This window comes from Mytilus californianus, unplaced genomic scaffold, assembly GCF_021869535.1.
Source record: "Mytilus californianus isolate M0D057914Y unplaced genomic scaffold, xbMytCali1.0.p SCAF_11, whole genome shotgun sequence".
NCBI lineage: Eukaryota > Metazoa > Mollusca > Bivalvia > Mytilida > Mytilidae > Mytilus > Mytilus californianus.
In genome coordinates, this window is record NW_026262593.1 from 10,854,281 (window position 1) to 10,876,989 (window position 22,709).

Genomic DNA, 22,709 nt, shown 5'->3' on the forward strand with positions numbered 1-22,709 from the left:
CACACAAAAACATGGGTAGATTAAGTTAATAGTTACACAATTATCTATTTAGTGAAAAGTGAAGACTGAAAAGCAGTTAAAGATTTTGAAATCTGCTGTGAATCTTTTACACTTGCAGTTTGGGGTAATTGTTGTTCTTGCACAGACCAATTCCTAAAAATAGTTTGACATTTCTTTGCATTTTGTAGTGTATTCTCTCCTGTTTGTAGACTTGTGAGAAATCATGATTCCGTAAGATCATACGACTTTTGGTAATTGCTACTCAACTTTTAAGAAAGTTAGTTGTGCTCTAAGAATACACATGGAATTGTAAAATACCTTTATTCTGTCTAAGGCTTTATTCACGAAAGAATATATATGTAAATCTGAGAAACAACACATTTGAACATTTCAAAATGAACAAACTCTGAACTTAATTTGTCTTTGACCATTGAAGTAAATGGAAAACTTTTATGTTAACTTTAATGAGATACAGGCTCGTCTTTTCCTCTTGATATACACACCTGTATGTAAGTCTGAAATAGTTTTTGTGATTCTTTTCATTAGTAAAAGATGTCAATTACTGCAGCACGATGATGATAGTATAATAGTATGTCAGATATTTCAAAGGTCATTTGATAATTGTTTGTAACATCGTGGCTTTTTAATCATGTTTCAAGTGACAATACCTCCAATAAGTCTGACATCCATAGCTTTTGTCTCCCTTCCAGAATGGTTATAGATTTATTGTAAATGAGACTGTAGATTTCTAGAGAACCAATTAACCTGACTCTACAATAGAATGTTTTGTAATCAGCCATAATTAAAGTATTTTGTCGAGTGATCAATTTGATATTGATCAGGTAACTAGTTGTTGTAATTAGATGATACAAGTTTGGAAGTCCACAGAATAACTATTCATCTTCTAATTGATGGATGACCTATTTTCAACTTGTGATAGCAAATGTAGGTCACTGGAAAGAACCTCTCTGTCTTAATAGTAAAAGTTTGCCTTTAGAACAAGTTCTTAAACTATCATGAAATGCAATTTATATTAGATTGGCAATTGTTGTTTTAATATGATTAAATAAAAGTAATGGTAAAACAGGAGTAACTATGGTTACCACTATAAACAACCATAGTAAACCATGCTACATACAATGCTCTGCCATTTGATTCATGAAGGATAACTATCCACAGCCTTTGGTCCAAAGCAAAGAGTTCTACCCCTTGAATTGTCTCAAAATGGTCAAATTGATAGTTTCCGCATGATGTTCACGAGGATCTTTATATAAATAACACATAGCTGAGAGGGTGATAGAGCAGATTGTTACCCCGAGAAAACATTGTCAACTGCGGCGAAGCCAAGGTTGACAATGTCTTTTCGAGGGGTAACAGTCTGCTCTATCACCCTCTCAGATGTGTGTTATTTAATTAATTATACTGAATGTTCTGTTATTACTGTCTATTAAATTTCAAATTCAAAGTAATAAACTATGACGTCTTGTACATAACAGCCATCCGTATTTAATAAAGCGCACCCTTGATCAAGCGTCTCCGTGAAGGGTAATAGAGTATTTACCATAGGATAGAGTAAATTGTCTCCCTCGTATTAACCAATCAAAATCAGGCATTTTGACATGAAGTATAATAAATATAAATATCTACCGTTAAATCCAGGTTAAGTTCAGCTCTTCTTTTACTATTTTAGAAAAATTGATTTAACGTTAATAAAAAGATTGATGCATCTGTGTGATTAAAATTAATATGTACTGAGTGACATTGGTTTTACTTCAGTCGTTTTACATAATAATCCATTTCACCTTTAGGGGAATCATTTAATGTCGGAAGATGTTCAGTAATGAAGGAAAATTTTACATAGACTTATTGTTATGGTCAGAAGGATTCTGTTGTAATCAATATGCAAAGAGACGGAATCATTGAATATACTAGTCACTGAATTTTCTATTGCTTAAAACCAGTTTTTATTTTAGTTTTAATGATTTTGTTTCTTCAGTACATTAGGGTTAAATGCAATTCTTCTGTGTATGTTGCTGAAATGTTCATTTCACTGGAATCAAAGTTATGTAATTTTATTTAACAATGGAATAAAAACTTATTAGTTTTGAGCTTTCATTAAAAGTTCACTTATTATTAAATATTCAAGGAAATTTTTTTGAAGTACTGTAGATTCATTTATTTTCGTGGATATCAATTTTCAAGGACTCGGGAAAAATTGTATTTTCACGGATATTTGATTTCATGGTTTTGCCAAAGTTTGCATACAAGCATATAGAATAATGTGTGCTTCGTTGAACATTTGAATTTTTGGTTTACTTCCATCCATGAATCAAAGAAATTGGTAATCCACAATTGATAATGAATCCACAGTATATGGACTGAGCTGTCAAAATTGGTTGTGTTTTCATATACCTGAGTAAAGTTAGTTCCTTAACCAACATTAAGTAGAGAGATATAGCTTTTATAAAGCACTAAAAATCAAAGTGACAGATTAATTTGTGATTTGTTGTTAAATAATAAATGACTTAGGATGACGAGTTGTTACAAAATGTTCACAAATGATTGATTTCATATAGCAACAATTTAATCATCTTAACTACGATGGCAAATTCATGATAGATGTAACCAGATTATTTCAATACTTGATGTACTTTTGGGAAATAGTTAGAAATTATTTTCTCCTGATTGAATATTTTGTACTATTAGTGAAAGCGAAAGCCGATTGAACTTTTTGAACTAGAATGATCATTATTGGAAGCAAACTTTGAAAAGCCATTTCCATCTTCGTTCTGTGGAGAAGTGGTCTTTTTTTAATTGGTTCTATCTGATTAAGATGGATGCAAAGGCATAGCAATATTTATTGCGCAGATAGCATCAGAATTCTGTCTTTTATTTTGAAATGAAAAGAAGTGTGCCAAAGCACCTTTGTAAGTGTAAAGGATTATGTGACAGTGTAATTGTGCAATTTTGAAAATCTAAAAGTTCAGTATGAAAATATTGATATTTTACAAGGAATGTTTACTGTGAAGATAAAGACATTGTTGTTTTATGGATTTATTTTGTGGTTTGAAAATTGAAAAAGATTGACAGTTTTGCCTATCTGGTCATCCTGACTTGCTTTTTGCAGGTCTTATTTGCCAATATTTTATTATTTGAACAAAAATCTTCATTCAACAAAGTCAAGGATTATGTTGAAACTATATTTGGAAATGTTGTCGTAATTTTCACATGATTCATTTTTATTGTCAAATTTTGCTGTTAGATGCAATTGAATCGTAGAAATTTGAATTTGAAATGAATTGATTCATAATCATTGTATTTTAAATCTTAAGAAACAAATTGATTGCTTAATAGAACCCTGTGGTGTCGTTCATTATTTTCTGTCAACACTTCAATAATAAAACAAAAACAACTAACCCCAGACAAAAAATCAACAATAGCTAATGTTCAATGATTAATTTAAAGCCAGAATTACTCAGCTGAAAGTGTAGTATCAACAGGTGGAATAAAAAAACTCATCAGAACTTCTTAATGTGAGGATAGTATAAAGCAATGAGTAGACAAATAGAAAATAAGTAGGGAAATTCACGGAGAAAGGAGTAACTTTTTTCTATTTAAACTTGAAAAAAACATTATTTCCTATCTGGATTCTCTGTATTTTTAAGAGGAAGTTGTAAGAACTTTGAGATTTATGGGAAGGCTTATTATTTGATCGGCAGTTACTTATTATGAGCTGTTTGTTAGTCACAAAAGTGCCTAAAACAAATATAATGTTTATTGGATTATATCTGTGTAATTAGATCAAGATTAAAAGGCATTTTTTATGATTTAAAAATGTAAAACAAATCTTGTCTGACATATGAAATTAAGATTCTTAAAAAATTGGACTGAAAAAGTTAACTAAGTAGGATATTGGTCACAAATTATATTCTTAATATATCAGATATATATTGAATTGAACAGAAAAATTGTATTCCGATTGGATGAAATCTAAGTTTAGTAACTGTGTAAGAAGATTATTTAAAGTGTCAATAATTATGTTGGAATCTGTTATGGTGTAAATCATTAAATATGATTAATTTTCTTCTGAGTACTCTATAGCTTGAAGCTTACTTTTGAATAAGGAAATCATGTATTCCTGGATTTGATTTAAAATCTAAGGATCATTTTGTTAGGATGTGATTGGAAATTCAAAGGATTACTGAACTTCTAGGAAATAAGTAAATACAAGTGGTTCAAGGTTTTGACAAATAACAAGAGATAATCATGAAAATTTCTCTTGTAAACATTAAATATCTATCTTGCCAAACTCAAAAATGCATTCAGCTTATGAAATAGAGATCATGCTTTTATCAACAATGGACAAGTTTCACAGATCCAATGTAAGGAATAGTTCATGAATTACCAGCTAGACATTAGGAGACAGTCAGAAGAATTGGTAATGACTGCATGTAGATCACCACTAGATATGAACTTAGTTAGTCCACTATTCCAGCACTATTTACATTTTCCAGGTAAGCTAAGCAGGGTATTATCCTATAACTTCTGCTATACAGATGTTTTTGGTGGGGTTATTGTTGCTCAGTCTTCAGCTTTATTTGGACCGTTTTGCTTACCCTTCTTGGAACACCTGAGATCACCCTGTTATTTACTGTTACCCTTCTGGGGACACCTGCGATCACCCTGTTATTTACTGTTACCCTTCTTGGAACACCTGAGATCACCCTGTTATTTACTGTTACCCTTCTGGGGACACCTGAGATCACCCTGTTATTTACTGTTACCCTTCTGGGGACACCTGAGATCACCCTGTTATTTACTGTTACCCTTCTGGGGACACCTGATATCACCCTGTTATTTACTGTTACCCTTCTGGGGACACCTGAGATCACCCTGTTATTTACTGTTACCCTTCTGGGGACACCTGAGATCACCCTGTTATTTACTGTGTTTAGTGTTGCTCAGTTTTTAGATTCTATGTTGTGTTTTCTATACTGTTGCTTGTCTTTTGGTCCTTTTTTGTTTTTTGCCATGGAGTGGTCAGTTTGTCAATTACTTATGAGTTTGAATATCCCTTTGGTATCCATTGTCTCTCTTTTGTTGACTTGTTTATCTGTTTGTCTTTTTTCTTTTTGGTCCTTATGTTTTCTGTCTTTCTTTAACTTTTGTTCTTTTACCCCCCCCCCCCCCCCCCCCTTTTGGTATCTTCTTACTTTTTTGTCAGTATTTTTAAAGGAACATATAGTTTCAGTTTATATGAATATTCATTGATTTTTTTCAGTAGTATATTTCTTACAGATGCATAAATATTCATGAGCTGTAATAAAATTGTTAGTTGTAATGGTCAAAGTGGTCAATTCTAATTAGACAGGACATTGGTCACTATATCATTTAAAGACAGAATAATGACTTATTTATTTTTATTTTATATTTATCAATGATATTACAAAATGGGGTACTTAAAGGATATAAAAGCTGGGGATTGAAAAACTTTTTTGTTTTTGTATAAGTTGAAGTAGACAAAAATTCCATGAAAAGAACAGATCTTTTCTAAAATTGGTTGCAAGTGTTTTTGATGTTAAGCTTTTATTTACAAAAATAAAATTGAGTTATTTTTTTCTTTCCCAAAAAAATTGTTTTTATTGAATAGTTGAAGCGTTTTTAAGATTTGCAAGTTTTTAAGAAATAACTTGTATAGAAATAAAAATTGATGATTTAAGTATGGTTGTTCTCCCTTTCCCAAATAGTTTGAAATTAGAATTATTCAAAAGTGACTGTGCCAAAAAAGTAAACAAGAAATTCCCCCCTGATTGTGGTCATTCCCATAGGCCTCTGATATTTTATTATCTTTAGAAATATCTACTTGACCATTTTGATGTCCAAACGTTTGTGGAGTCCTGTGTGACTATGTTTCTTCTATTTCTGTTATTTCACTGCAGATTGTTCTTGATTCTAAGACAGATTGTGTTTGTATTGATGGCTTTTCTGCTTGAGGATTTTGTGTCCGTTGTTGTTAGCCGATATGTTACCCTGCACTGAAAGTTTTAGTGTTATTGGTTGTTAGCCGATATGTTACCCTGCATTGAAAGTTTTAATGTTATTTGTCGTTAATTGATACAGCACCTGTCAATGAAAGTTTGCACTCATTATAAAGGATCAGTTAACACAGAAATACTTGTTAACTTTTTGAAATTCAAATACATGTAATTCTGATGAGTGTTGGGAGAATATGAACTTATTATTTTTATATTATAACTTTTATCATATGACTTCAAAAAAAGAATTTGTACAAAGATGATATGTTTACAGTCACTCAATCCTGTGGATCTGTATCCATATAGACCTCTTGTTTTGAGAATGTACGTGTGTCCATGAAGAACATCTTTCAGTTATGAAGTCTTTCATGTTATATATAATTCTGAATTTTGTCAAAGATTTGTCACTCCTTTAAAGAGAAATTTGTAATGTAATGGAAGGAAACACAGCTATTTGGGGAAATATTTTAATTCCTAGAATTCGACTAACAAGAGGTAAGCTTTATCATTTATTCCACTTAACAATTCAAGCATTTCAGAAAAGTTTGAAAATACAAAGAAATTGATGGATAGTTGTCTCATTGGCAATCATATCACATCTCCTTATTTTCATTAAGAAACATTCAGAAACAATAATGTTAAAGACTAAGTCATGTAATGGGTATTTTTGGTCAAAGTTGTGTATAAGGTATTTTTGTCTCACCCGCAACTTTCGTCACGGAAAGCGAGACATAGAGATTGCTTTTCTGGCTACGGCGACGGCGTCAACAATTGTTAAGTTGTGATACTTGTGATAGATCAATGATATTTTGTATGAAGTTGCATTACTATCAGTTTGGTGATTATTTCGAGGCCCCGCCCACTAGGTCATGGTCCAGTGACTGAATTAATTTATCAATTTTCAATGTTAAGTTTTTCTGCTTAAGTCAGTTTGATAAGAACTACTTACAATAAACAACGATATTTTCTATAAAGTTACATTACTGTCTGTACATCTTAGTTTGTCGACCATTTTCAGGCCCTGCCCAATAGATTATGGTCCAGTGACTGAACTAATAAGCAATGTTGCTGTCCATCAGATTGTCTTTTACTGAATGTTATGCTGATAGGCGAGACATATCTCTGTGTCAATAGTATATTGCTATACTATTAGTCATGTGATGGGTATTTTGGGTCTAAGTAGTGTAATTGGTATTTATAGCCTAAAGTTTTGCTAGGGATATTTTTTTCACCCTTCATCCTGGTCAACTAATTTTGCAGACCTATACCTATTGGATTTATTTTTATATGAAATATTGCCCACTGGACATCATGCATCAACAGCATGATTGTATCTATTACTGAGACTCTATATATAGTAGATCTTGTAATAGTTTTATGTTAGGTAATAATGTAACTTAGTTATCCTGAAGGATAATGGTTTATATCTGGACATAGATTTGTCCACTCATTGACAAGACAGAGATATAATAAACACCATAATGAAAACTAATTATTTATACTTATGGCTATAACATGAGTTTTAGGTCAAGGTCACATTCTAAATGTTGACCTTGGTTGTTGTCTTTGTGCTAATGCATGGGATTTTGATTTTCTTCTATGAAGTTGTGGATGACCACTCAAGTACTCCAATCATACATGTCAGTGTAGTTGTGCAGGTCCAGGTCTATCATGTCTCTGAATCTCAGAATATAATTATCATACAGCTTTAAAATTTTATGAACTGATACATTAAAGAGAGACATACTATTTCATACAAGATTATTATTTATTCGCAAATGACTTCTTTTTTAACTGGCTTCAAAATATGATCTATTATTGATTAATCTGATGTTCAGTAGTTGTCGTTTGTAGATGTGGTTCATAAGTGTTTCTCCTTTCTAGTTTTTTACATAGAATAGCCTGTTTGTTTTCCCGTTTGAATGGTTTTACACTAGTCATTTTTGGGGTCCTTTATAGCTTGCTGTTCGGTGTGAGCCAAGGCTCGGTTTTGTAGGCCGTACTTTGACCTATAATGGTTTACTTTTACAAATTGTGACTTGGATGGAGAGTTGTCTTATTGGCACTCATACCACATCTTCTTATATCTAATCGATGTGAAATACTACCACTACTAAAGGGAAAGGGTGCAAGTACCTTGACTACCCATAAGGGTCTCTAATGGTCAGTACATGTATTGTGGGAAATAAGTTAATCACAAATACTGATGACACTTAACTCCAATAATAAGTAAAATGTTTGTGTTTTTATTATTAACTGTTTATGACATGAAGAACAAATTATTTGACACATACCCAGGGCTACTAACTGTCAAGATACATGTACTTCTATCATGTTACAAGTAATAAATATTCTTCAAATTAACTTCTCATTAATGTTAGATATTTATCACTGTAACTTAATAGTTGCTTTAATCTCACTGTCACGACTGCTATTAACAGGTAATCTTAAGGTAGAGATCTGAATTTTCATGAAAAGTAAGTTAACTGTTAAATATCTAAATTCTTGTACATATAACTACCATTTATTTGAACAATATTGCAAATTGGTATAAATATAAAAATAAAGAGATGTGGTATGATTGCCAATTAGACTACTATCCACCAAAGTTCAAATGAAGTGGATGTAAGCAATTATAGGCAACCATACGGCCTTCATCAATGAGAAAAACCCTTTTATAGCTTACTATGGGGTATAGGTGTTTTTGCTCATTGTTGAAGGTCGTATGTTGACCTATAGTTGTTAACTTCTGTGTCATTAAGTCTCTGGTGCACTCAGTTGTCTCATTGGCTATCATACCACCTCTTCTTATTTTTATATAAGTTGACTTTTTGTTTTTTCTGTATGACAATTAACTGAAATCAGTTTTCTCGTTACAGATTTTCAATTTGACTTCATAAGTATGATTCAAGGTTATTTTTTAATTAAGTGGCTTGATTTTTTTTTTCCTTTGTCGTCATTAATTTTGATAAGGAACTTAAAGCTAATTAACACTTTTTTATCTTGTTGATTTTAAAGACCACCACAAAATGTTCCATCCCCTTAAATTCCTTTTACACTTTTTCAGTTAGACTTTATTTTAGTTTTTAAAAAGGGTGTTAAAATTGATTTGGATGCAGTATTTCTATTTAATTTTTTTTTTAAATGTTCAGTTTTTTTGTATTACACAGACAGTTGTTCTTACTACCTTTAAATTAGAGGTTAGAGTCTTCAAAGGCCCAAAACTCAAAATATCAATATTTATTGTAAATCTTATATTGATAGTATTTATTCTTTAGATATATCATGTATGTGAAAACCTGAAAAAAATGTCCCTTTTGGAAAATGTGATTAACACTTGTACAATAATGGATGTTAAGATGGATGACCAAAATAGTATACAGGATTTAATTGGAAACTTTTGATAACCAGGTGGGGAGGCATGTACATGTTTTAACTAAGTGACCGATAGGATTTAAATTGTATCGGTATTTATACCTATATAGATACATTTATACAGAATCAACTTATCTGGTGAGGGGATTATAAGCCTTTCACTTAATCAGATTGAAATTGAGTTTATTTAATTCCACTACAGAAGTTTATTTGTTTATTATGTATTTTGTACAAAGTGGTTCAGAGGATTCCCGCTACTTAAACATTTGTATTGAACAACTGACTGGGAACATTTAGTGTCTGGCAATTTGAAAACTTTTGGATTTTATACAGTGAGATTTGATTCAAAAATTTATTTTTCATCTCCAGGATTTTTTTATCTCATGGAATTCAAATGACCTTGAAAATACGGAATTGAATAGTCCATACGAGTTTTGTTATTTGATTAAATATTGAACACTGATTGAATTTAAATGACAAAAAAGTACAAAGAGTAATTTTGTGACACAAAGAACATTGTTAGTTGTTTTGGATGTTTTAACTCAGTGTATATATAAGAACATCTAATGATTAAAAATTACATACCTACAGTTACATACTTAGCCCTAGAGGTAACTACATACAATATTACTGGTGCAATAAGAGATTTTTAACGGAGATATCCAACTATTTACTGGATTTCGATCAGATAAACTGTTCAAAGTAATTGCAGGATTTAACCTTGGGGTGGGTTTGACAGTCACAACATTTGGAGAAATTTTTGTGAAAATGTCTGGATCTTAGTAATGTTTCATAGACGTCAAATATCCTTGCCTGGTGAGTGTTGATTTAATCTGTATGCAGATTTAATGTGATATCATATATATATACCTGGTTCTAAGCTGAGTTTGCATTGATATGCAAGTATTGATTTAGATAAGCTTAGTTACTACTTTCGTTTCTACCACCCCATTGTAAGAAAACAAAATGGTACGTCAGAGATGCTATTCAGTTCCAGGTAGGTATACTGGTAGTATAGAAAGGTGATAATTCATTAAATGGAAAATGCTGCGTCAGAGATGCTTTACCAACCCAGGTAACCTTTTTTGTTATTCTAAAGTGTTAAATATGAATTTTATTTTTAAAAAGTTCATAATTTGAAAGAATGCTAGTTGCTTTAGCAATGCTAAGAAAACGTTCCTGCTCAGAATCGGGTAAGAAAGACAGTTTTATGCAATTTGGAAAAAATTACAGGGCTGGCTGTCAATGAGACAAAAAAGATCTTAGTGGTTGACCTATAAGTGTTCTGTTTTGTTGGGTAAATACTGTTTCTTTCAAGTATACTCCATATTTTCTTTTTTCATAAAATACTGAAAATCACCAATTTTTCTAAGTATACAGTGCTACTATTTTTCCTTTTTTTATCATCTTACAGTTTTTCAGGATGTTTTTTTTTGGAGTGAGGGATACATGAGTAGTTAGAAAATGCTAAGTTTATGCCATTGAAAGAACAATTTTAGTTGAATAGGGTCTACATTTCCAAAATGAAAAAAAGAATATTGACAAGATTTGCTCAGCATTTTACTGCTCACAACTAGAGTAAACAGATTTGTATATACATGTTGCTTTTTCTTTATGATATTTAAAATATTTGAATATAGCTTTAAATTTTAACAAGTGTGCCTGTCCAATATTTAATTAGTTCTACACAAATTTGGATTTTCTGTCTGGTAATGAAGTTCCATTTCATGTATTTAAAAAAATACCGGTAGATATGTACTGTACTATTTGGGCTTTAGAATGGGTGTAAACCTAGGCTAAAGTTGTATCTAGGAGGATGAAATATATAAATAGTCTTCATGAACAACTTTCTTTTGACTGGCAAAAATTAGTTTGAAAATTTCAATACTGTTATAAGGACTGCATGTAACTTCTCTTCTAATTAAGATCGTCCTGAACATGCATGAAATATTTGCTACTCAGGATGCTAAGCAACCAACAATCAATCAATCTAATTAAGAAACTCACCACTGACCCTTCTAACATTGTAACTAGAATGTTTCAAGTTCAAATTAGCGCAAAGAGTTTGCTATCAAAATATGTTATTGTATCTGTTATAACCTCTGACCTTGTGATATTGTATCTATTACAATGTTTGACCTTGTAACAAGTTAGTTTTTGTCCATAATTCAAAGAAAAAGAAAACTTCTCTTTAAAACATGATGGCATTTTATAGGTTACAAAGTCATTAGCTATTAAAGAAAAATCTATAATATATTCATTTTACACTGGATAATTATTTTGAAAAAGTCATGAACAATTCCTTATTTTGCAGCTTTGATAATCACCAAGGGTTTTGTTTTATTATGTAACCACTGTTTAGATCATGTCAGATCTCAGGTACTATCTTTAGATCATGATTGATTGTCCTTAATTAAAAATATTTTCCTATGTCTATGTTCAACAAAGTGGATTTCGGTCTGAAAATATAGGACCTTGAAAAGAAAGGGAGACAATTCTAGCAAAACTCATTTGCAACAACTACAGAAAATCATTAAATTTTTTTAGATTTTATGTTTTTTATTCAAGAAGAAAAATGAAGGTTGTTTATAATTTGCAATATAAGAAAGTTAAAATTGAATTAAATCTTTTCTACAAGATTGAAATATTAAGAGAGCAGTGTCCAATGAAAACACTTTGAACTTCAGAGGATAAACTCTTTACCTCTTTGACCATCATATAACCGGCTATCAATCGGTACTGTAGATGCAATAGGTAACAAAATTCAAAATCCATTGTATTTTAATGACAAAGACAAGAATCTGCTGAATACAAAAACAACTGCTTTGAATGGCAATCCTATTGTATCTGCTGAAGTGATTGCCTGTTATAAGAGTTTATTTGCCATTGTGATAGCCAGTAATAACGTGTACCTCTTGGCACTGTATTACAACTGTAAATTCAGAAATAATTTCAAACATTGCTAAAAATGCAGCAGGATAGGTTTTCGAAAATAAAAAAAAATTGCATTTTAAATTGTTCTAAACTTTATTTGTATGCAGCGTTTCTTGAAAGTTTGTAGATTAATCTTGTGTTAGTGTCCATTGTTCAACAACCAATAATAACTACACACAAACATTTCTGAAATTACAGTATAGTATCGGTTTTGCAGTTTTATAATTTTCATGATTTTTTTTTTCAGGCAAACAATTTTTTTGACCAGTTGACATTTGCAATGAAATCACCAGTTTATTTGAACCACAATATCTAGACATATCCAGTTAAATTCATAGGTTATTCAAACCACTATTTCTGAACATATCAATTAGATTTCTAACTTTTATGCAATATTAAGGTTATATTGATGTTTTAGGAGACTTTTGTTGAATATAATGGTAAGGTCTTCTCTCTTTATGGTGGCCCTTTTCATGGATAATAAGAAAATTTATACATTTATGTTGAGGAAAATCCCATGTTGACCATATTGGAATGTATTATTAATTGGAATGACCACTATAGTCTTTCTTTTTGTAAAAATAATTCCAGAACAGTTTTAATGATTTGATGGATATAGCTTTAGTCCAATCAGTGTTATATTTGATTTTTAAGCATCAGTCAGCGGTGATAAAATGTTAATTTATATTTCAGTATTTTATTGCAACCAATGTAATAAAATGAAATCAATATATTCTGATATAAGATTTACACAAAAAGTGTGAAAAATATCTGAAGGGCTGAAAAGTATTTAATTATTAGTTAGAGAATGAGATTAGGTGTGAAAAATATGAGCAGACAATCTATACATGTGTATGAATATTTCCCTTGTTCGCTGCCAAGGTATACGAAGAATTGAACAATATTTTATCTGAAGAAAATTTAATCATGTTGTGTTTATGTAATAATCAATTTAAACCTGTGAGAAAAACGAAAAAAATTTATGATTATTAGAAATGTCTTATTTATTATCTTTTTTTCCTTGATTAGAAATTCCAATAGGGAACACATATTACAAGATCTTTTTTTCTTTTAAGTCTTCAGATAGTACAGATAATAAAAACTTTTACTTACATTCAATTGATTTCTCTTTTTATTCTATTCATGTTTATTAGCTTATATGAATTAGTTGCTTAAATAAACCAAAAGGGTGTTTGAAGGTATTAGGTTATCTCCCTTTAGTCATTGTCATACTATTAAATTCTTCAGTTTGATTGAACAGTTTAAATCTGTTCTCAATGAAGCCAGTCACAAAGTAAAGAAATTTCCACAAAAGTAATTTACTGGAGCCATTTTTGGACCAGTATAACCAGTATAGACTTTTCTAACCGAGTTTTGATAAGGTGATTTATGAGTATGATGGAGAATATCTGGTATTAATCTCAGTCTATAGACATGAGTTGCTTTAGATTTTTCAAAAATGTTGCCGGCATTTATTATTGCCATTCTTTAACAATTAACACATATGCCAGACTGCAGAGTTCTCGAAAATTGGTGGTCCTAAGGTTTTTACCACCAAAATTTTGCAAATTTTACACAATTTTGGCATTTTTCAATAGAAATAATGGTGAGGACCAGCAGATTTTCTTCAAGGACCACCAGGGTAATAAGATTTCAAGAATTCTGAGACTGATTTAATTTTTTAGGAAATTCTGCATACAAACAATGCTATCAAAATTAAGACGGAATTTTTGAATTTCCAGTACATGGTTACTGTGATACTGAGAATTTTTTGCTCAATCTTTATTTTTCTGTGTAGTGTTGTTTGACTTTTGTTGTCTTTCCATCAATTTCTTTCTCCATGTTGTTGATCTGTCTTCCTATGACGTTTGCTTTTTGATTGACCCTTTCTTGTCTTCTTACTATTTCAAGTTATATTTTAACATTAAAACTTGTTTGAAATTGAGTGATTAAACAAGTGATAGTTGTTTCCTTGAAAAATATCAGTGTTCATAACAAAAAATGAATAGGTACGGTGTTAAGTTTTATTCAGTGAACACATAAATCCCAAGATAATCTCAAGTTGAGAGTTGTAATTTATAAAACTCCAAGTTTTGTTGACTTAAATAATGACCCTTATATAACAGGATGCAGCGTGGAAAGACAAACAGAAACTAGGGAAACCTAGATACAGAGTACACAAAACAGATAAATACACAGACAAATATTTTGATTAATTTACCCCTGGATTTTTTGTTTCAGTAAATAATGAATTTTGGTTGTTTCCTGTACAAATAAGGGGAACTTTTGATAACAAGATTTTTTTTGGCTTTAAATAGTGTAAACTACTAGGTCTGACAAAGATGTTTAAAAGAAGATATTGGATTTACAGCAATTAGACATGAACCCAACAAAATAGACAAACCACAAGACATATAGTGGACAACATTGAATTGATTTATTAGAAATATTTAGTTGGATTATAGATGTTTACAATTGTCTTATAAAAAGGGGGAGGGCTTTAAGTTTAAGTAGAGAGTCTTTTCTCTGTTTCTTTGTACTGTGAGTTAGACTTAACTATTTAGCTATTGAAGGTAGTTATTCAGTGTTATATCAACTAGGATATAATTGGTTTTTTATCCCATAAAATTTTCCTGAGAAAAGGACGTCATAGTTTACCTCTTCTTTTTTTAGCTCACCTGGTCCAAAGGGCCAAGTGAGCTTTTCTCATCACTTGGCGTCCGTCGTCCGTCGTCGTTAACTTTTACAAAAATCTTCTACTCTGAAACTACTGGGCCAAATTTGACCAAACTTGGCCACAATCATCATTGGGGTATTTAGTTAAAAAAATGTGTCCGATGACCCGGCAAACCAACCAAGATGGCCGCCATGGCTAAAAATAGAACATAGGGGTAAAATGTAGATTTTGGCTTATATCTCTGAAACCAAAGCATTTAGAGCAAATCTGAAATGGGATAAAATTGTTTATCAGGTCAAGATCTATTTGCCCTGTAAGTTTCAGATGAATCGGACAACCCGTTGTTGGGTTGCTGCCCCTGAATTGGTAATTTTAAGGAAATTTTGCCGTTTTTGGTTATTATCTTGAATATTATTATAGATAGAGATAAACTGTAAACAGCAATAATGTTCAGCAAAATAAGATCTACAAATAAGTCAACTTGACCAAAATGGTCAGTTGACCCCTTAAGGAGTTATTGCCCTTTATAGTCAATTTTTAACCATTTTTCGTAATTTTTTTTAATCTTTTACAAAAATCTTCTCCTCTGAAACTACTAAGACAAATTTAACAAAACTTGTCCACAATCATCATTAGGGTATCTAGTTTAAAAAATATGTCCGATGACCCCGCCCGCGAACCAAGATGGCCAACATGGCTAAAAAATAGTACATAGGGTAAAATGCAGTTTTTGGCTCATATCTCTGAAACCAAAGCATTTAGAGCAAATCTGATGAGTATAAAATTGTTCATCAGGTCAAGATCTATCTGCCCTGAAATTTTCAGACCAATCAGGCAACCCGTTGTTGAGTTGCTGCCCCTGAATTGGTAATTTTAAGGAAATTTTGCCATTTTTGGTTATTATCTTGAATATTATTATAGATAGAGATAAACTGTAAACAGCAATAATGTTCAGCAAAGTAAGATCTACAAATAAGGCAACATGACCAAAATTGTCAATTGACCCCTTAAGGAGTTATTGCCCTTTATAGTCAATTTTTTACAATTTTCATAAATTTTGTAAATTTTTACAAAGTATTTTCCACTGTAACTACCGGGCCAAGTTCATTATAGATAGAGATAATAGTAAGGAGCAAGAATGTTCAGTAAAGTAAGATCTACAAACACATCACCATCACCAAAACACAATTTTGTCATGAATCCATCTGTGTCCTTTGTTTAATATGCACATAGACCAAGGTGAGCGACACAGGCTCTTTAGAGCCTCTAGTTTTAAACCCATTTATTTCATTTCCAATTTTTTTTATTTTTTAAAAAAACACTTTAGAATTGCAATGCTATATATTCAATAGAAATCACTTGCTTGTAAACACTGAGATTGTGAATTCCGACCCTATCTTGGCAATGAGTGTTTGACTCCAATCTTAACTGACTAGCATTGCCATTTGTCCTATCCAAGGGTGGTTACTTATGTCTTCTCCAGTTACTCCAGCTTCCTTCACCAATAAAAACAGGCTGTAATAGAAAGCTCAGAGGGGTCTTTTCTTGTCTATATATGTAAAAATGAGGGGTTGATGACACGGTATGGCATCTGAGGGATTGAATTTTGCCTGAAAATTTTCCTTGACAAGGTAACCATCCACCCTCCCTGTTCAGAAATTAAATGGAATGGCCCATTGGCAATCATACCATATTTCTTTATATTAATAATGCTTATGTAAGCAAGTCAGTGGACCTACTATAATTTTAGTATAGATGGCGAGACCAAACAGCTTGGTTTTAAGCCTAGTCTTGATCAGAATAATTTTACCAAAATGATAGCATGTCATTTAAAAGTGGAACTTAGAATATTAACCTCTGTAAACCCTGATGTCCAGGAAGTTTATTTCATATAAGCCTCGGTAAAACTCATAGCATCCTATGAACACATAGCCAAGCTTCTAAGATCTTTGTTTGACCTGAAATGTAAATATATATAATATGTATATGATAACTGTTCAAATAAACAAATTGATATTAAGTTAGTTGTCTGGACTAATAGGTAGAATTTGTTGATAAGAAAAAATCTAATGTGGTTTTATAAGTCTTATAAGTATACATAGATCTCTGGCCATAGAAATCAGTTGTTAAATAGTCAAATTAACACCGTACACAGTACTAACAACAAATTAAAATGTAGACAAACCTGGTTTGCAGTTTGAATGTTACAAAATTGCCTTCTTGTACTGTGGGTACTTTTACAATACATTTGTTATTCACATTTATCAAGTACATTTCAATAAAATGTACTGATAGTAAAACATTTATGATCAAGACTAAAGTGCCAATATCATTCTGTACTTTTTCAAGTACCAATGTACTTGAAAATAAGTCGAGAATAAGTGCTATTTTCTTAACTTTATATAGTGCAATAATTTCAGTTTAAGGCACTTTGAAGATTAACTTCACACAATGTAATTAGATTTTTAACAACAGTGAGAAAGCTACTGTCTATCTTTCTCCATGTGAGGTTATTTGATTTGCTCTTTAATTTATAGAGCAACTTTCTATTGCATCATTATGACCTTGAGACGAAAACCCAATAACATATTTGTAAAGGACGTTAATTATATAAAACCAAGATCAATCAAATTAACTTGATTGTTAAAAGTTTATTAAATTGACTCAATTTTTTTTTTTGCGAATAACAACCTCTCTAAGGATTTAAGTTAATGTATGTCAAGGTGATTTGCATGTAATTGTACTATAACACTGTGTCCTTCATAATGAACTCTGTTTTCAAATCTAGGTGGAAGCAATATATTTTTGATTAGAATTCCACTTGAATTCTTATAAGCATTATATTGATGATGCTGAAAAGCTCTTTCATGTGCTCAATACTTGTTATTTGAATAACCTAGTTTCAAGTTGATTATTTTTGTATGGATATAAGGGTTATTGTCCCTGAAAAAAATATTATGGGCATTATTATAAGTTAATGGAGTGAAAACAATTGTAAGAAAGAATAATATTATCAAGGTGAATAAAGCACCATTAGATAAAGGGTTTAATGGTAAACTGGTTTATTTTTTCGCAAGTTCTAGGGTTGACACTGTTGTTGAGATTTTAATTTTGCTATTGAAATGTTTTCCTATTATGATATTAGAATATGGCATATAAAAACAAATTATATAATTGTGAATTTCAGGTGAAAGGACACGGTTAGTCTTTTGGCAAAATATGGCCTTGAATTTCAACTTTAACATAAAGGTCACAATTTGGTTCTTGAATGGATCATTTTGGAGAAATTGTCAAAACAAAACACGACGATTTTGACAATTTTATACATTTTTACATCGCGATGACCTTGAGGTCACTCCGATGTATTGCTATCGCCTAGATTTCCATTATGTAAATTAGTTTTGGGTTTGTAACCGATCTATAAACATGATAAATATGCGCACATAAACGAGTGCAAAATAACATTCCTTGTCATTTGATATAAATACATCTCTTCAATGAATACTGATAAAAATATTTTTGTTTACAACATAAATTAATAATGTGAAAATGTTTTGTAGTTAGATACATATATATAAGTAAAAAATCATTGATAATATCAATGCACACGTACCGAAAAATTGTGTTAAAGCATGCGGAAGAATATCTCAAAGAACGTTTTGCGACAGGACCGGTAACTCTGTAATTGTTTTTGCGGGAAAATATGAATGCCTACTCGTATCCAATCTTAGAAAAATCGAATTTTTACAGAAAAGTGTCCACCATGCACTTGCATTGCACTATTATTAGAACAGTAGAATAGAATGATATACAAACGGATGCAAATCATATATATATGTAACTGTTATTTTAATATAATATATAACAACAAATCAGTGTATACTGATTTGTATCACTACAATATAATAGTTATTACGGTGAAGTTGAATTTCCTGTCATTTATTCATCATACTCGCACGCACTTGTCTAGAAAAAAATATATCTCTGTACATTAACCTCAGTTTCAGGTAAAGAGATATGTTGTTTTTTTTCTGAGACAAGTGCTTTTGACCATCCTCAAGAACTTGTGGTCATCCGATGTTCAGTACTTCAGTACTTTGATTTTTTTCACCTAAAAGCTTTAGAACGACCATGGCTGCAACCTATGATTTAATGGCATGGTTAATATTGAATCCCTATAAACAAAAAACTTTAAGGATCAGGGATGGAGGCCAAAGTTAATTATGCTAAAAACTGTTATAAACTATGGAAAAATAGGACCAAAATTGACATATAAATCAAAAATGATATATACTTAACTTCTTGATTTATAATGTGAGGTGCCAAAAAGACCTGTCTTAAAAAAACTAACATCTTAGAACCAATTTTAGCCCTTTGTGAACCTACTCCATTAGTGGGAGTGAAAATTTGACCATATAAAATCACTAAATAATCAATATGGGCCATTTATTTATCAGTTTGACCTTTCAATCAATTAATCACATGACAGTTAAATAGCCATAGTCAGCATATCTTAACATACTTAAGTTTATATTATTAAAGTAAAATTAAAAACAAATTTGACAAAAAATGTCATTTAGAAAAAGCTTTTAAGGAGGCAGTTTATTAGTTTTATAATCTTTTAATACATTTTAATGTCTATAGGACAGTTCAGTTATTTCTTTATAGAATTTCTGAAAGGTTTAATAGTGGTTGTAAAAGTTGTTATAATGGCTTCAACAATGCTTCACAAATGGACCTTTAGATATAAAACTATCATGACATTCTCATAGTTAGACACTTTATTATAAGCGCTCAGCGGAATTTCAAAAATTACATCAACTATTAAGTGTTGGTTTTGCAAAAATTGTTGATTTAAAAAAGTTGTATGGTTGGCGAGATATTATTTTATTAAATAAAACACATCAGAATCTCAAAATTTTCTGGGGTCTTGGTAGCCAAGTGGTCTAAGTAGTTCATCTACAGTTATCTATTGAGTATCAACACTGAAGTTGTAAGTTTGAACCCTCCTCGCGGCAAGGTGTATTTGACTCCCAATCTTACTTGGCTATGATTGCAAGTTTTCCTGCTGAAGGTTGTTGTTCTCTCAGAAACTGCTTCCTTCACCAGTATAATCTTTCTGCCATGATAAAGTCAACATTGCTGAAATTGGCTTGAAAAAACTTACAATCAATCAATCAAAATGTACCCATTACCATCCTCAATAAGAAATAGTTGGAATGTACCCATTACCACCCTCAATAAGAAATGGTCAGAATGTACCCATTACAACCCTCAATAAGAAATGGTCAGAATGTACCTATTACCACACTCAATAAGAAATAGTCATAAAGTACCCATTACCATCCTCTGTGCAGTAGTGGTTGGACTGTACACTTGCTACTCATTACCACCCTCAATAAGAAATGGTCGGAACATACCCATTACCACCCTCAATAAGAAATGATCAGAATGTACCCATTACCATCGTCTGTGCAGTAGTGGTTGGACTGAACACTCGCTACTCATTACCACCCTCAGTAAGAAATGGTCGGAACATACCCATTACCACCCTCAATAAGAAATGGTCAGAAAGTACCCATTACCATCCTCTGCAGTAGTGGCTGGATTGTACACTTGCTACCCATTACCACCATCAATAAGAAATGGCCAGAATGTACCCATTACCACCCTCTGTGAAGTAGTGGTTGGATTGTACAGTTGCTACCCATTACCACCCTCAATAAGAAATGGTCAGAACCTACAGAAAGATTGATGATTGTCTGATCACAACATTAAGTAATCATTTACAGAACAGAGGAAGTTAAAGATAGATTGATCAGGAATTGTACAAAGATAAAAGATATCCCAGATAATCTGGTAAATATGTAATGCACGCAAGGTTTTAAGGACTAAAAACAGATATGGAATGATTAAAGATATATGTTGAAACTTGTGTATTAGATGTTAGTAGAGAGAACGATTGATTTATTGCCCAGACGAACATCCTAAATTTACGGTAATGTTGTTTATAGAGCCTGTAAATTTAGATACAATTTATGTAAACTTATGGATTCTTTCAATAAACTTATTCTTGAATATAAAAATAAGAACATGTGGTATAATTGCCAGTGAGACAACTCTCAACCAGAGACCAAATGACGTAGAAGTAAGTTACTCTAAGTCAATGTACAACCTTTAACAATGAACAAAACCCATACCACATACCAAGCTATAAAGGTTATTAATTTAACACTATTAATATCTTATATAAATATTGTTTTTATTGGTACATTTGTACTAACATTGGCATGTTTTTCAAAAATTAAAACAGAACTAAATATATATGTACAATTACAAGTCCTAATATGATCCTACTTCTTGACAGTGATGAGTTGTAACATGTGAGCATGCTTTATTAGGATCTGCCAGATACCTACTTTCTGCTTGCCAATGCTTTAAATTTTTTGATATTGCAAATGAACTCAAGCATTTTCGTTACACATTTACTACTTAACAGAATGACAATACTTGGTCAGCAGCTTAACTGTGATGAGTTGAAACTTGTACACTTTTCAAATCTGTCAGACATCTACATCCTGATAATAATTTTGATATGATACAATTCATGACACAAATCACTAAGCGTGCATAGAATAAAGAATAGCAAAGGAACAGTGCTAATTTAATTTGCTGAACAACAATTCTTCATCTCAAAGTGACAGTGATTTTTTCTACATTCTCTATTGAAAAAAAAAAACATGTTTTTGTTCCAGTCTCATTGACTCATTGACATAATTGTTCTAAAATGCATCAAATATTTGCCACTGAACATTAACCTTACAACTTTATATTATTGACTTATTCATCATACATGAATGTTTACTCACTGATGTTTACTTTTTTTAACAAATTACAATAAGCTGTCTATATAAGCTGTATAATTTACTGATTGAAAATAGATTTGATCTGATATTTATATAGTTTCTAGATATGTGTACTAGTTAATAGACAGTTGCTGAGGACATTTGTGTTCTGGTCAAGTTGGTTGAAAGAACCATTCATATTATTTGGACGATAAAGAAGGTAGAAAAATGTATTAATTTCTGACACAAAATCACTACACAGATATGAAAAAAATAAAAGCATAAAACTGAGCTTGTATTGCTGTTCTTGTTCAAATTGTCTTTTATATAGTTTGTCCTGTAGTGAGGTCAGAATAAAAAATTGTAATGTAAATAGAATAGCAGTACAATTGCTTAAAGTTTTTAAGTATAGTGAGATGTGCAGTGCATATTGAATTTTATAATCAGTATTTAATGAACAAAAACCAGCAGGATAGAACTAGGTCCAAATAGATGATGAAATAGAATCATACATTGATATTATATTCAGTTCACTTTATAGGCCAGTTAAAGATCTAATACCAAGGTGAATGGTGCACATCCAAAAACTGTGATTTGTCTAAGTTAGGATACACTCTATATTTGTATAGGTATACACAGTGCATCTTGTCTGGAAAGATGAACCCTGTAAATTGAAACTTAATGTAGCACCTGTTAAAAAGGATAGAAACATTAACATAGCTTTGCAAATATTCAATAAGATTAATTATTTCTCCATACATTTTTAATATACTTTGATAAATGTCCCAAAGCTGAAGATTTTTGTGAAAATTATGCTGTTTGTTTGTTTGTTTTGTTTTGTTT

At 31.2% G+C, this 22,709-nt stretch overlaps 1 protein-coding gene across 9 annotated transcripts in view; it reads left to right on the forward strand.

Moving 5' to 3' along the window:
* LOC127719536 (pleckstrin homology domain-containing family G member 5-like) overlaps positions 1-22,709 on the forward strand; it is a 127,406-nt gene that overhangs the window by 59,814 nt on the left and 44,883 nt on the right. The gene's annotated exons all lie outside the window — the stretch shown is intronic.